The sequence below is a fragment of the Carassius gibelio genome, chromosome B25 (assembly GCF_023724105.1).
Source record: "Carassius gibelio isolate Cgi1373 ecotype wild population from Czech Republic chromosome B25, carGib1.2-hapl.c, whole genome shotgun sequence".
Lineage (NCBI taxonomy): Eukaryota > Metazoa > Chordata > Actinopteri > Cypriniformes > Cyprinidae > Carassius > Carassius gibelio.
This window is the reverse complement of record NC_068420.1, coordinates 734,181-748,746: the sequence shown is the minus strand read 5'-3', so window position 1 is coordinate 748,746 and position 14,566 is coordinate 734,181. Positions and strand designations below refer to the sequence as shown.

Below are 14,566 nucleotides of genomic sequence, written 5' to 3'. Positions count from 1 at the left end.
ATATCCTTTAAAATATAATTTATTTCTGTGATGTGCAGCTGTATTTTCAGCATCATTCCTCCAGTCTTCAGTGTCACATGATCTTTAGAAATCATGAAAATATGATGATTTATTCTTAGAACTATTAATATTTGTGCTACCAAATATTATTTTGGAATCTGCGATACTTTTTACAGGATTCTTCGATGCATAATTCTTTTAAGAACAGCTTTTATTTAAAATTATTTAAAATTTACTGACCCCAAACTATTGAACTATAGTGAATATTGTTTGGAAATATTAATATTTTAAATAAATGCCCTTCTTTTTAACTTTTTATTCATCAAAGAATCCTGAAAAAAGTATCACAGATTCCAAAATAATATTTATCAGCAAAACTGTTGATAATTCTAATAATAAATCATTATATTATTCCGATTTCTGAAGATCATGTGACACTGAAGACTGGAGGAATGATGCTGAAAATATAGCTGCACATCACATGAATAAATTACACTTTCATGTATATTAAAATAGAAAAAATTTAATAATATTTCACAATATTACATGTTTTCCAGTATTTTTGATCAAATAAATGCTGTCTTGATGAGTAAAATAAATTCCTGTAAAAAACAATAAAAATCATTCTGATCCCAAACGCTGACTGGTAGTGTGTGTGTGTGTGTGTGTGTGTGTGCGTATGTGTGTGTGTGTATGAGCCCACTAACATACTAGGCCAAGCAAGTTTATTTATATAGCACATTTCATGCAAAATGGTAATTCAGAGTGTTTTACATAAAAGAAAGTAAAATAATCATAAAGAAAAATTATAACAAAAATAAAACAAGCAATTTTAAAACTTTTAAAATGATTAAAAAATCAACAGAGTAGCGAACATGCTCCGAAGTGCCGATCTGAATCAACCGAGTCGCGAACATGCTCCGAAGTGCAGATCTGAATCAACCGATCAACCGATTCGGGAACATGCTCCGAAGTGCCGATCTGAATCAACCGATCAACCGAGTTGCGAACATGCTCCGAAGTGCCGATCTGAATCAACCGATCAACCGAGTCGCGAATATGCTCCGAATTGCCGATCTGAATCAACCGAGGTGGAACAGGCTCCGAAGTGCCGATCTGAATAAACCTATCAACCTAGTCGCAAACATGCTCCGAATTGCCGATCTGAATCAACTGAGTCGCGAACAGGCTCCGATGTCCCGATCTGAAAACTTTACCAAAGAATGTAAAAAATAACTATATTTCTCTATTAAATCTACAACTCTATGAAAGACTCAGATCACGTATCTAAAAATAAATCGCTATAGTAAAAGAGAAATAATAAGAGGAGTGAAGTTTCCTACCATTCTGCTGTTTGGTCCTCACGCGTGTCCCAAACTCTGACCGGTAGTGTGTGTGTGTGTGTGTGGGTGGGTGGGTGCGTGTGTGTGTGTGTGTGTGTGTGTGTGTGTGTGTAAGCTCACTAACACACTAGGCAAGGCAAGTTTATTTATATAGCACATTTCATGCACAATGGTAATTCAAAGTGCTTTACATAAAAGAAAGTAAAATAATCATAAAGAAAAATTATTACAAAAATAAAACAAGCAATTTTAAAACTTTTAAAATGATTTAAAAAAAATCAACAGAGTAGCGAACATGCTCCGAAGTGCAGATCTGAATAAAATATTATTTTGGAATCTGCGATACTTTTTTCAGGATTCTTCGATGTATAACTTTTTAAAGAACAGCGTTTATTCCAAATATAAATCTCTTCTAATAATATAAATCTTTGATTTCACTTCTTATCAATTTAACACATCCTGAATAAAAGATTCTAAAATCTAATAAAGAATACAATTTCTTATAAAAAAAGAAAGGATAAAGATTTACCGAGTCGCGAACATGCTCCGAATTGCCGATCTGAATCAACCGAGTCACGAACAGGCTCCGAAGTGCCGATCTAAATCAACCGAGTCGCGAACAGGCTCCGAGGTCCCGAGCTGAAAACTTTACCAAAGAATGTAAAAAATAACTCTATTTCTCTATTAAATCTACATCTATATGAAAGACTCAGATCACGTATCTAAAAATAAATCGCTATAGTAAAAGAGAAATAATGAGAGGAGTGAAGTTTCCAACCGTTCTGCTGTGTTTGGTCCTCGCAGCGCGTCTCCTGCCAGCACACGCGCATTTACAGCGCTAAATTAATCATCTTTGCTAATTATTATACATTTACATCATTGTCAGCTTCAGGTACTTCATTTATTATTGTTCAATGAACTGTTTGAAACAAAAAAAGGTATTTCAGGAATAATTCAAAATTATCAAAATAAAATATATAAAATAATGGTTTCTATTTTAATATCCTTTAAAATATAATTTATTTCTGTGATGTGCAGCTGTATTTTCAGCATCATTCCTCCAGTCTTCAGTGTCACATGATCTTTAGAAATCATGAAAATATGATGATTTATTCTCAGAACTATTAATATTTGTGCTATCAAATATTATTTTGGAATCTGCCATACTTTTTACAGGATTCTTCGATGCATAATTGTTTTAAGAACAGCTTTTATTTAAAATTATTTAAAATTTACTGACCCCAAACTATTGAACTATAGTGAATATTGTTTGGAAATATTAATATTTTAAATAAATGCCCTTCTTTTTAACTTTTTATTCATCAAAGAATCCTGAAAAAAGTATCACAGATTCCAAAATAATATTTATCAGCAAAACTGTTGATAATTCTAATAATAAATCATTATATTATTCAGATTTCTGAAGATCATGTGACACTGAAGACTGGAGGAATGATGCTGAAAATATAGCTGCACATCACATGAATAAATTACACTTTCATGTATATTAAAATAGAAAAAATTTAATATTTCACAATATTACATGTTTTCCAGTATTTTTGATCAAATAAATGCTGTCTTGATGAGTAAAATAAATTCCTGTAAAAAACAATAAAAATCATTCTGATCCCAAACGCTGACTGGTAGTGTGTGTGTGTGTGTGTGCGTATGTGTGTGTGTGTGTGTGTGTATGAGCCCACTAACATACTAGGCCAAGCAAGTTTATTTATATAGCACATTTCATGCAAAATGGTAATTCAGAGTGTTTTACATAAAAGAAAGTAAAATAATCATAAAGAAAAATTATAACAAAAATAAAACAAGCAATTTTAAAACTTTTAAAATGATTAAAAAAATCAACAGAGTAGCGAACATGCTCCGAAGTGCCGATCTGAATCAACCGAGTCGCGAACATGCTCCGAAGTGCCGATCTGAATCAACCGATCAACCGAGTTGCGAACATGCTCCGAAGTGCCGATCTGAATCAACCGATCAACCGAGTCGCGAATATGCTCCGAATTGCCGATCTGAATCAACCGAGGTGGAACAGGCTCCGAAGTGCCGATCTGAATAAACCTATCAACCTAGTCGCAAACATGCTCCGAATTGCCGATCTGAATCAACTGAGTCGCGAACAGGCTCCGAAGTCCCGATCTGAAAACTTTACCAAAGAATGTAAAAAATAACTATATTTCTCTATTAAATCTACAACTCTATGAAAGACTCAGATCACGTATCTAAAAATAAATCGCTATAGTAAAAGAGAAATAATAAGAGGAGTGAAGTTTCCTACCATTCTGCTGTGTTTGGTCCTCACGCGTGTCTCCGCCCCTCACAGGCGCGTTTACAGCGCTAAATTAATCATCTTTGCTAATTATTATACATTTACATCATTGTCAGCTTCAGGTACTTCATTTATTATTGATCAATGAACTGTTTGAAACAAAAAAAGGTTGTATTTCAGTAATAATTCAAAATTATCAAAATAAAATATATAAAATAATGGTTTCTATTTTAATAGCCTTTAAAATATAATTTATTTCTGTGATGTGCAGCTGTATTTTCAGCATCATTCCTCCAGTCTTCAGTGTCACATGATCTTTAGAAATCATGAAAATATGATGATTTATTCTTAGAACTATTAATAGTTGTGCTACCAAATATTATTTTGGAATCTGCGTTACTTTTGTAAGGATTCTTCGATGTATAATTTTTTTTTAAGAACAGCGTTTATTTAAAATTATTAAAAATTTACTGACCCCAAACTATTGAACTATAGTGAATATTGTTAGGAAATATATTTTAAATAAATGCCCTTCTTTTTAACTGTTTATTCATCAAATAATCCTGAAAAAAGTATCACAGATTCCCAAATAATATTTATTAGCAAAACTGTTGATAATTCTAATAATAAATCATTATATTATTCTGATTTCTGAAGATCATGTGACACTGAAGACTGAAGGAATGATGCTAAAAATATAGCTGCACACCACATGAATAAATTACACTTTCATGTATATTAAAATAGAAAAATGTTAATAATATTACACAATATTACATGTTTTCCAGTATTTTTGATCAAATAAATGCTGTCTTGTTGAGTAAAATAAATTCCTGTAAAAAACAATAAAAATCATTCTGATCCCAAACGCTGACTGGTAGTGTGTGTGTGTGTGTGTGCGTATGTGTGTGTGTGTATGAGCCCACTAACATACTAGGCCAAGCAAGTTTATTTATATAGCACATTTCATGCAAAATGGTAATTCAGAGTGTTTTACATAAAAGAAAGTAAAATAATCAAAGAAAAATTATAACAAAAATAAAACAAGCAATTTTAAAACTTTTAAAATGATTAAAAAATCAACAGAGTAGCGAACATGCTCCGAAGTGCCGATCTGAATCAACCGAGTCGCGAACATGCTCCGAAGTGCCGATCTGAATCAACCGATCAACCGAGTCGCGAACATGCTCCGAAGTGCCGATCTGAATCAACCGATCAACCGAGTCGCGAATATGCTCCGAATTGCCGATCTGAATCAACCGAGGTGGAACAGGCTCCGAAGTGCCGATCTGAATAAACCTATCAACCTAGTCGCAAACATGCTCCGAATTGCCGATCTGAATCAACTGAGTCGCGAACAGGCTCCGAAGTCCCGATCTGAAAACTTTACCAAAGAATGTAAAAAATAACTATATTTCTCTATTAAATCTACAACTCTATGAAAGACTCAGATCACGTATCTAAAAATAAATCGCTATAGTAAAAGAGAAATAATAAGAGGAGTGAAGTTTCCTACCATTCTGCTGTTTGGTCCTCACGCGTGTCCCAAACTCTGACCGGTAGTGTGTGTGTGTGTGTGTGGGTGGGTGCGTGTGTGTGTGTGTGTGTGTGTGTGTGTGTAAGCTCACTAACACACTAGGCAAGGCAAGTTTATTTATATAGCACATTTCATGCACAATGGTAATTCAAAGTGCTTTACATAAAAGAAAGTAAAATAATCATAAAGAAAAATTATTACAAAAATAAAACAAGCAATTTTAAAACTTTTAAAATGATTTAAAAAAAATCAACAGAGTAGCGAACATGCTCCGAAGTGCAGATCTGAATAAAATATTATTTTGGAATCTGCGATACTTTTTTCAGGATTCTTCGATGTATAACTTTTTAAAGAACAGCGTTTATTCCAAATATAAATCTCTTCTAATAATATAAATCTTTGATTTCACTTCTTATCAATTTAACACATCCTGAATAAAAGATTCTAAAATCTAATAAAGAATACAATTTCTTATAAAAAAAGAAAGGATAAAGATTTACCGAGTCGCGAACATGCTCCGAATTGCCGATCTGAATCAACCGAGTCACGAACAGGCTCCGAAGTGCCGATCTAAATCAACCGAGTCGCGAACAGGCTCCGAGGTCCCGAGCTGAAAACTTTACCAAAGAATGTAAAAAATAACTCTATTTCTCTATTAAATCTACATCTATATGAAAGACTCAGATCACGTATCTAAAAATAAATCGCTATAGTAAAAGAGAAATAATGAGAGGAGTGAAGTTTCCAACCGTTCTGCTGTGTTTGGTCCTCGCAGCGCGTCTCCTGCCAGCACACGCGCATTTACAGCGCTAAATTAATCATCTTTGCTAATTATTATACATTTACATCATTGTCAGCTTCAGGTACTTCATTTATTATTGTTCAATGAACTGTTTGAAACAAAAAAAGGTTGTATTTCAGGAATAATTCAAAATTATCAAAATAAAATATATAAAATAATGGTTTCTATTTTAATATCCTTTAAAATATAATTTATTTCTGTGATGTGCAGCTGTATTTTCAGCATCATTCCTCCAGTCTTCAGTGTCACATGATCTTTAGAAATCATGAAAATATGATGATTTATTCTTAGAACTATTAATATTTGTGCTATCAAATATTATTTTGGAATCTGCCATACTTTTTACAGGATTCTTCGATGCATAATTGTTTTAAGAACAGCTTTTATTTAAAATTATTTAAAATTTACTGACCCCAAACTATTGAACTATAGTGAATATTGTTTGGAAATATTAATATTTTAAATAAATGCCCTTCTTTTTAACTTTTTATTCATCAAAGAATCCTGAAAAAAGTATCACAGATTCCAAAATAATATTTATCAGCAAAACTGTTGATAATTCTAATAATAAATCATTATATTATTCAGATTTCTGAAGATCATGTGACACTGAAGACTGGAGGAATGATGCTGAAAATATAGCTGCACATCACATGAATAAATTACACTTTCATGTATATTATTAAATAGAAAAAATTTAATATTTCACAATATTACATGTTTTCCAGTATTTTTGATCAAATAAATGCTGTCTTGATGAGTAAAATAAATTCCTGTAAAAAACAATAAAAATCATTCTGATCCCAAACGCTGACTGGTAGTGTGTGTGTGTGTGCGTATGTGTGTGTGTGTATGAGCCCACTAACATACTAGGCCAAGCAAGTTTATTTATATAGCACATTTCATGCAAAATGGTAATTCAGAGTGTTTTACATAAAAGAAAGTAAAATAATCATAAAGAAAAATTATAACAAAAATAAAACAAGCAATTTTAAAACTTTTAAAATGATTAAAAAATCAACAGAGTAGCGAACATGCTCCGAAGTGCCGATCTGAATCAACCGAGTCGCGAACATGCTCCGAAGTGCCGATCTGAATCAACCGAGTTGCGAACATGCTCCGAAGTGCCGATCTGAATCAACCGATCAACCGAGTCGCGAATATGCTCCGAATTGCCGATCTGAATCAACCGAGGTGGAACAGGCTCCGAAGTGCCGATCTGAATAAACCTATCAACCTAGTCGCAAACATGCTCCGAATTGCCGATCTGAATCAACTGAGTCGCGAACAGGCTCCGAAGTCCCGATCTGAAAACTTTACCAAAGAATGTAAAAAATAACTATATTTCTCTATTAAATCTACAACTCTATGAAAGACTCAGATCACGTATCTAAAAATAAATCGCTATAGTAAAAGAGAAATAATAAGAGGAGTGAAGTTTCCTACCATTCTGCTGTGTTTGGTCCTCACGCGTGTCTCCGCCCCTCACAGGCGCGTTTACAGCGCTAAATTAATCATCTTTGCTAATTATTATACATTTACATCATTGTCAGCTTCAGGTACTTCATTTATTATTGATCAATGAACTGTTTGAAACAAAAAAAGGTTGTATTTCAGTAATAATTCAAAATAATCAAAATAAAATATATAAAATAATGGTTTCTATTTTAATAGCCTTTAAAATATAATTTATTTCTGTGATGTGCAGCTGTATTTTCAGCATCATTCCTCCAGTCTTCAGTGTCACATGATCTTTAGAAATCATGAAAATATGATGATTTATTCTTAGAACTATTAATAGTTGTACTACCAAATATTATTTTGGAATCTGCGTTACTTTTGTAAGGATTCTTCGATGTATAATTTTTTTTAAGAACAGCGTTTATTTAAAATTATTAAAAATTTACTGACCCCAAACTATTGAACTATATTGAATATTGTTAGGAAATATATTTTAAATAAATGCCCTTCTTTTTAACTGTTTATTCATCAAATAATCCTGAAAAAAGTATCACAGATTCCCAAATAATATTTATTAGCAAAACTGTTGATAATTCTAATAATAAATCATTATATTATTCTGATTTCTGAAGATCATGTGACACTGAAGACTGAAGGAATGATGCTAAAAATATAGCTGCACACCACATGAATAAATTACACTTTCATGTATATTAAAATAGAAAAATGTTAATAATATTACACAATATTACATGTTTTCCAGTATTTTTGATCAAATAAATGCTGTCTTGTTGAGTAAAATAAATTCCTGTAAAAAACATAAAAAATCATTCTGATCCCAAACTCTGACCGGTAGTGTGTGTGTGTGTATAAGCTCACTAACACACTAGGCAAGGCAAGTTTATTTATATAGCACATTTCATGCACAATGGTAATTCAAAATGCTTTACATAAAAGAAAGTAAAATAATCATAAAGAAAAATTATTACAAAAATAAAACAAGCAATTTTAAAACTTTTAAAATGATTTAAAAAAAAATCAACAGAGTAACGAACATGCTCCGAATTGCAGATCTGAATCAACCGAGTCGCGAACATGCTCCGAAGTGCCGATCTGAATAAAATATTATTTTGGAATCTGCGATACTTTTTTCAGGATTCTTCGATGTATAACTTTTTAAAGAACAGCGTTTATTCCAAATATAAATCTCTTCTAATAATATAAATCTTTGATTTCACTTCTTATCAATTTAACACATCCTGAATAAAAGATTCTAAAATCTAATAAAGAATACAAATTCTTATAAAAAAAGAAAAGGATAAAGATTTACCGAGTCGCGAACATGCTCCGAATTGCCGATCTGAATCAACCGAGTCGCGGACAGGCTCCGAAGTGCCGATCTAAATCAACCGAGTCGCGAACAGGCTCCGAGGTCCCGAGCTGAAAACTTTACCAAAGAATGTAAAAAATAACTCTATTTCTCTACTAAATCTACATCTATATGAAAGACTCAGATCACGTATCTAAAAATAAATCGCTAAAGTAAAAGAGAAATAATGAGAGGAGTGAAGTTTCCTACCGTTCTGCTGTGTTTGGTCCTCGCAGCGCGTCTCCTGCCAGCACACGCGCGTTTACAGCGCTAAATTAATCATCTTTGCTAATTATTATACATTTACATCATTGTCAGCTTCAGGTACGTCATTTATTATTGTTCAATGAACTGTTTGAAACAAAAAAAGGTTGTATTTCAGGAATAATTCAAAATTATCAAAATAAAATATATAAAATAATGGTTTCTATTTTAATATCCTTTAAAATATAATTTATTTCTGTGATGTGCAGCTGTATTTTCAGCATCATTCCTCCAGTCTTCAGTGTCACATGATCTTTAGAAATCATGAAAATATGATGATTTATTCTTAGAACTATTAATATTTGTGCTATCAAATATTATTTTGGAATCTGCCATACTTTTTACAGGATTCTTCGATGCATAATTGTTTTAAGAACAGCTTTTATTTAAAATTATTTAAAATTTACTGACCCCAAACTATTGAACTATAGTGAATATTGTTTGGAAATATTAATATTTTAAATAAATGCCCTTCTTTTTAACTTTTTATTCATCAAAGAATCCTGAAAAAAGTATCACAGATTCCAAAATAATATTTATCAGCAAAACTGTTGATAATTCTAATAATAAATCATTATATTATTCAGATTTCTGAAGATCATGTGACACTGAAGACTGGAGGAATGATGCTGAAAATATAGCTGCACATCACATGAATAAATTACACTTTCATGTATATTAAAATAGAAAAAATTTAATATTTCACAATATTACATGTTTTCCAGTATTTTTGATCAAATAAATGCTGTCTTGATGAGTAAAATAAATTCCTGTAAAAAACAATAAAAATCATTCTGATCCCAAACGCTGACTGGTAGTGTGTGTGTGTGTGTGTGTGTGTGCGTATGTGTGTGTGTGTATGAGCCCACTAACATACTAGGCCAAGCAAGTTTATTTATATAGCACATTTCATGCAAAATGGTAATTCAGAGTGTTTTACATAAAAGAAAGTAAAATAATCATAAAGAAAAAATATAACAAAAATAAAACAAGCAATTTTAAAACTTTTAAAATGATTAAAAAATCAACAGAGTAGCGAACATGCTCCGAAGTGCCGATCTGAATCAACCGAGTCGCGAACATGCTCCGAAGTGCAGATCTGAATCAACCGATCAACCGATTCGCGAACATGCTCCGAAGTGCCGATCTGAATCAACCGATAAACCGAGTTGCGAACATGCTCCGAAGTGCCGATCTGAATCAACCGATCAACCGAGTCGCGAATATGCTCCGAATTGCCGATCTGAATCAACCGAGGTGGAACAGGCTCCGAAGTGCCGATCTGAATAAACCTATCAACCTAGTCGCAAACATGCTCCGAATTGCCGATCTGAATCATTATTACAAAAATAAAACAAGCAATTTTAAAACTTTTAAAATGATTTTAAAAAAATCAACAGAGTAGCGAACATGCTCCGAAGTGCCGATCTGAATAAAATATTATTTTGGAATCTGCGATACTTTTTTCAGGATTCTTCGATGTATAACTTTTTAAAGAACAGCGTTTATTCCAAATATAAATCTCTTCTAATAATATAAATCTTTGATTTCACTTCTTATCAATTTAACACATCCTGAATAAAAGATTCTAAAATCTAATAAAGAATACAAATTCTTATAAAAAAAGAAAAGGATAAAGATTTACCGAGTCGCGAACATGCTCCGAATTGCCGATCTGAATCAACCGAGTCGCGGACAGGCTCCGAAGTGCCGATCTAAATCAACCGAGTCGCGAACAGGCTCCGAGGTCCCGAGCTGAAAACTTTACCAAAGAATGTAAAAAATAACTCTATTTCTCTACTAAATCTACATCTATATGAAAGACTCAGATCACGTATCTAAAAATAAATCGCTATAGTAAAAGAGAATTAGTGCTACCAAATATTATTTTGGAATCTGCGTTACTTTTGTAAGGATTCTTCGATGTATAATTTTTTTTTAAGAACAGCGTTTATTTAAAATTATTAAAAATTTACTGACCCCAAACTATTGAACTATAGTGAATATTGTTAGGAAATATTAATATTTTAAATCAATGCCCTTCTTTTTAACTTTTTATTCATCAAAGAATCCTGAAAAAAGTATCACAGATTCCAAAATAATATTTATCAGCAAAACTGTTGATAATTCTAATAATAAATCATTATATTATTCCGATTTCTGAAGATCATGTGACACTGAAGACTGGAGGAATGATGCTGAAAATATAGCTGCACATCACATGAATAAATTACACTTTCATCTATCTATCTGTCTGTCTCTCTCTTTCTCTCTCACTCTCTAAAGCTTGCTAGCTGTGTATATATATATATATATATATATCTTGAACTTGAAAAATAAAACCCAAAGGTCTGTCTGTCTGTTTAGCTGTCTGTCTGCCTGCTTGTGTTACATTAATGTCTCTTTACCTAACTTTTGGGTCTCCCTTTACAGCATATATTTCCAGCTGGTTGCAAGGACTTCTGTGGCAAGTTTGTTTTATTACTTTAATACTTTTATTACTATGTCTTTGTTGAACTATCCAAAATTAGAATATATTGTTCACAAATCTGTCTTGTGCAAGTTTCTCTCTGTTTGTGTTTTAGGTTGAAGATGGCGCAGAGAGATAAGCCTTACAGTTGCTGATCTAGAAGCATTAGGCAAGAGTGTCTGAGAACGATGGTGTGATCTGCAACACTGTCTTTTTTTATTACTGATTTATTACTGACTATCTATTTCTTTATTTGTTGTTATGCAACAAGAGAGAACTCCCATTAATGGGAATCAAAAGGAAACCCTGAAATCATTTTTTAAGGCTGGAATGACATGAGTTGTTTCAGAATTAATACCAAGAGCTGCATCAGCTACTGGTTTGGACACCAGTGTCGTAGAAATAAGGTTTACTTTTGTGCTACACTAACAAACATCATGTCAAATAAATAAATCATTCTGCTGCACTGCTTGTATAAATGATGTGTTTTGTTAACATTCGGTTTAATTGGTGTAATACCCTTTTGCTATTTTTTTGTTTTTCAGAACTGGATTGGTAATTACAAAAGATCACAAATGACCAATGCTTCGTCTGAGCCCCGGCCATCAAAGGCCAAAGTTCACATTAGAGAGCTGTCGCCTTACAATCTTTTTTGTTGGGACATATTCAAAAACAAAGGTGAGAAACAAAATTTAAAGACTGTTTTTATTTTTTTTATACTAAATTGTTTCTTTTCATACATGATGGCCTTGTTGACATAAGGTTTATGAGGGTCATGAAACGTCATGAAACAGATTTTCATGATCGTATTTGGGAAGTACTTCACTCACGCAAATTGCATTCATCAGTTTAAGAATGCTGAGTGTATTGAAAAGAATCATCAGGGCATCTACTTTACACGTTATCTTGTTTTTACAGAGTTTTTACAGATAAATGGTTTTCACAACCCAAGTACTAATTGCGTTGTATGAATTTACTTTAAAAAGGAGATGCTGACTCTAATGCGTTAAGTTTTTCCTCAGGCACAATGAATGATATTAAGGGCAGGTGCGCCACATTGGGGGAAGATGCAAAGCAAAAATACATTCAAGAGGCAGAAATACATTCAAGAGGCAGCAGCACTGAGGGCACATGGGCAGGCACAGGACCTAAACCCTGAGGTGAGGGATGCCCAAATTACAATGGACTTAAAGAAGCTGAAGTTAGAGGTTTGGAAACAGGATTCATTTGCTAAGCATTAGTGGTATTCTTAAAGTATTAGATGGAAGGATGATCAACAGCAATTGTGGTGTGAGCAAAACATTGTGTTAGAAAACTGGATAGTTTATCTCTAGTTTTTATCATAATTTCAAATGAGTTTGTTACAAAAAAATATTCCAAGGCTATCAACATCAAATATTCGCACATTGAAGAAATTGTCAAAGACTCATACCACCATCTCAAACTGGAAGCAGCTGAAGAACAAAGTGGTCATGAGATTTCTTAAATTAAAATTTAGTTACCCCTCTGTCTCAGGTTTGATTTACATCCATTTCTGATCTGAGATCAATTGATGTGCAATACCCACATATTCCTTTGGCAACAGTTAAAAATGAACAAGCTGCCTTTGAGATGTTGCTTTAAATATAGTGATGAGTATGATTTAAACTAACTCGCTTGACTTTCAAAATATTTGTGTTTTTTCTTTGGTAGATAGAGGCAATTTGTGCTGTGTCTGCCGCGTCCATTTTGATGATAAGAAGAAGAATGCAAGAAAGAAGTGGAGTTCATGGTCTCAGTGCACAGTGTGCCAATCATGGTCACACACAGCATGTGGCTTTAAAAAGAACATGTGCGTTCACTGCCAGTGTGAAGACACCATGCAAACACCCTGAAGATGTATCTTGTTACTTGTTTGGGTTGTTTTTACTGTGTTGACGGCCCCCAACCCATCCATACAAACACACACACACAATACATACATATGCTGCAAATGTATTGTAATGACCATACTTCACACGTAAGAAGAAAATTGTGATCTTTTTGTTATTTTCATTCACCCCAATTTTTATTTATTGTTGTTTGTTGGCACCATCAATGTGGTCTCCTTTATACAGGACTTATGTGGGGACCAATAAAGTTATATTGTACTGAATTGAGTCTACATAGTTTTTTTATATATATATATATATATATACACCCGTTTCATCATTGGTTCAGTAGGGCTGTGTTTTAGCAAGGACCTCACCATAATATTCACAACAGTGGGTCAGAGTATGATTTCATGTTATGATTAGATGCTTCACATAACTTTATATTTTTCACAGTTTTGCTGTCACTAGGAGATGCTTGGCAAAAAATATATTGAAAAGATGGTTACTGGTACTTGTAGAAACTTTGGTATACAGCTGAACACTACAATTTATTTATTTTAAATTTAAATGGTTTCTATGGCATTGCTTACTTCCACTCTGAAGTATTTTCTTCACAATTACTGTTACGCTTTTATTTTAATGATAAACATTTAAGAGAAAATGTGAAGGGTATCATTTTATCTGTGTTAAGGATACCAATTGTTTCTCCTTGGATTCAGATAAATAAAGTTTATTGTCAGTTTATGTGAGGGAGGACTGGTGTGTTCCACTTTTGTTTGCAGTTGTCTGCCGAGGGTAGACTACATTTCAATTCAAAGTGCTGTCGGTCAATTATATTTATTATATATAATTAATTATACATTTAAAATCTGATTAGTTTATCTGGTTTGCAAATTAGGGTTGTAAAATTATATATTTACTGAACATATAAAATATCTAGTATAGCCAAACTATTAATTACATTGCATTTAGATGAATGCAAAGGAATTAATTTCAATGCTTTCAAACATGCTTTTTAAATGACACATGAGTTTTGGTAACATGGACTGAGAAAACATTTAACCATCTTCTGCTCAGAAACCTTGTAAAAACTTTAACTTTTACCAGCAATTACCAATCTATAATAACCAATCAGCAAAAAATAACCAATCAGCAATCTTCAAATTATCTTATTTTATGTTCA

General features: G+C 32.6%; 1 long non-coding RNA gene across 2 annotated transcripts in view; it reads left to right on the top strand.

Annotated features, from left to right (window-relative positions):
* Window positions 1-11,427: 11,427 nt before the first annotated feature.
* LOC128014751 (uncharacterized) overlaps window positions 11,428-14,566 on the top strand; it is a 243,210-nt gene continuing 240,071 nt past the window's right edge. Inside the window, exons 1-3 of one of the 2 annotated variants that reach the window (XR_008183645.1) lie at window positions 11,428-11,721; window positions 12,076-12,208; window positions 12,553-12,690. This is a non-coding gene — a long non-coding RNA (uncharacterized LOC128014751). Of the gene's footprint in view, window positions 11,938-12,075; window positions 12,209-12,552; window positions 12,691-14,566 lie in introns of both variants that reach the window. The other variant, XR_008183643.1, reaches the window with a different exon arrangement.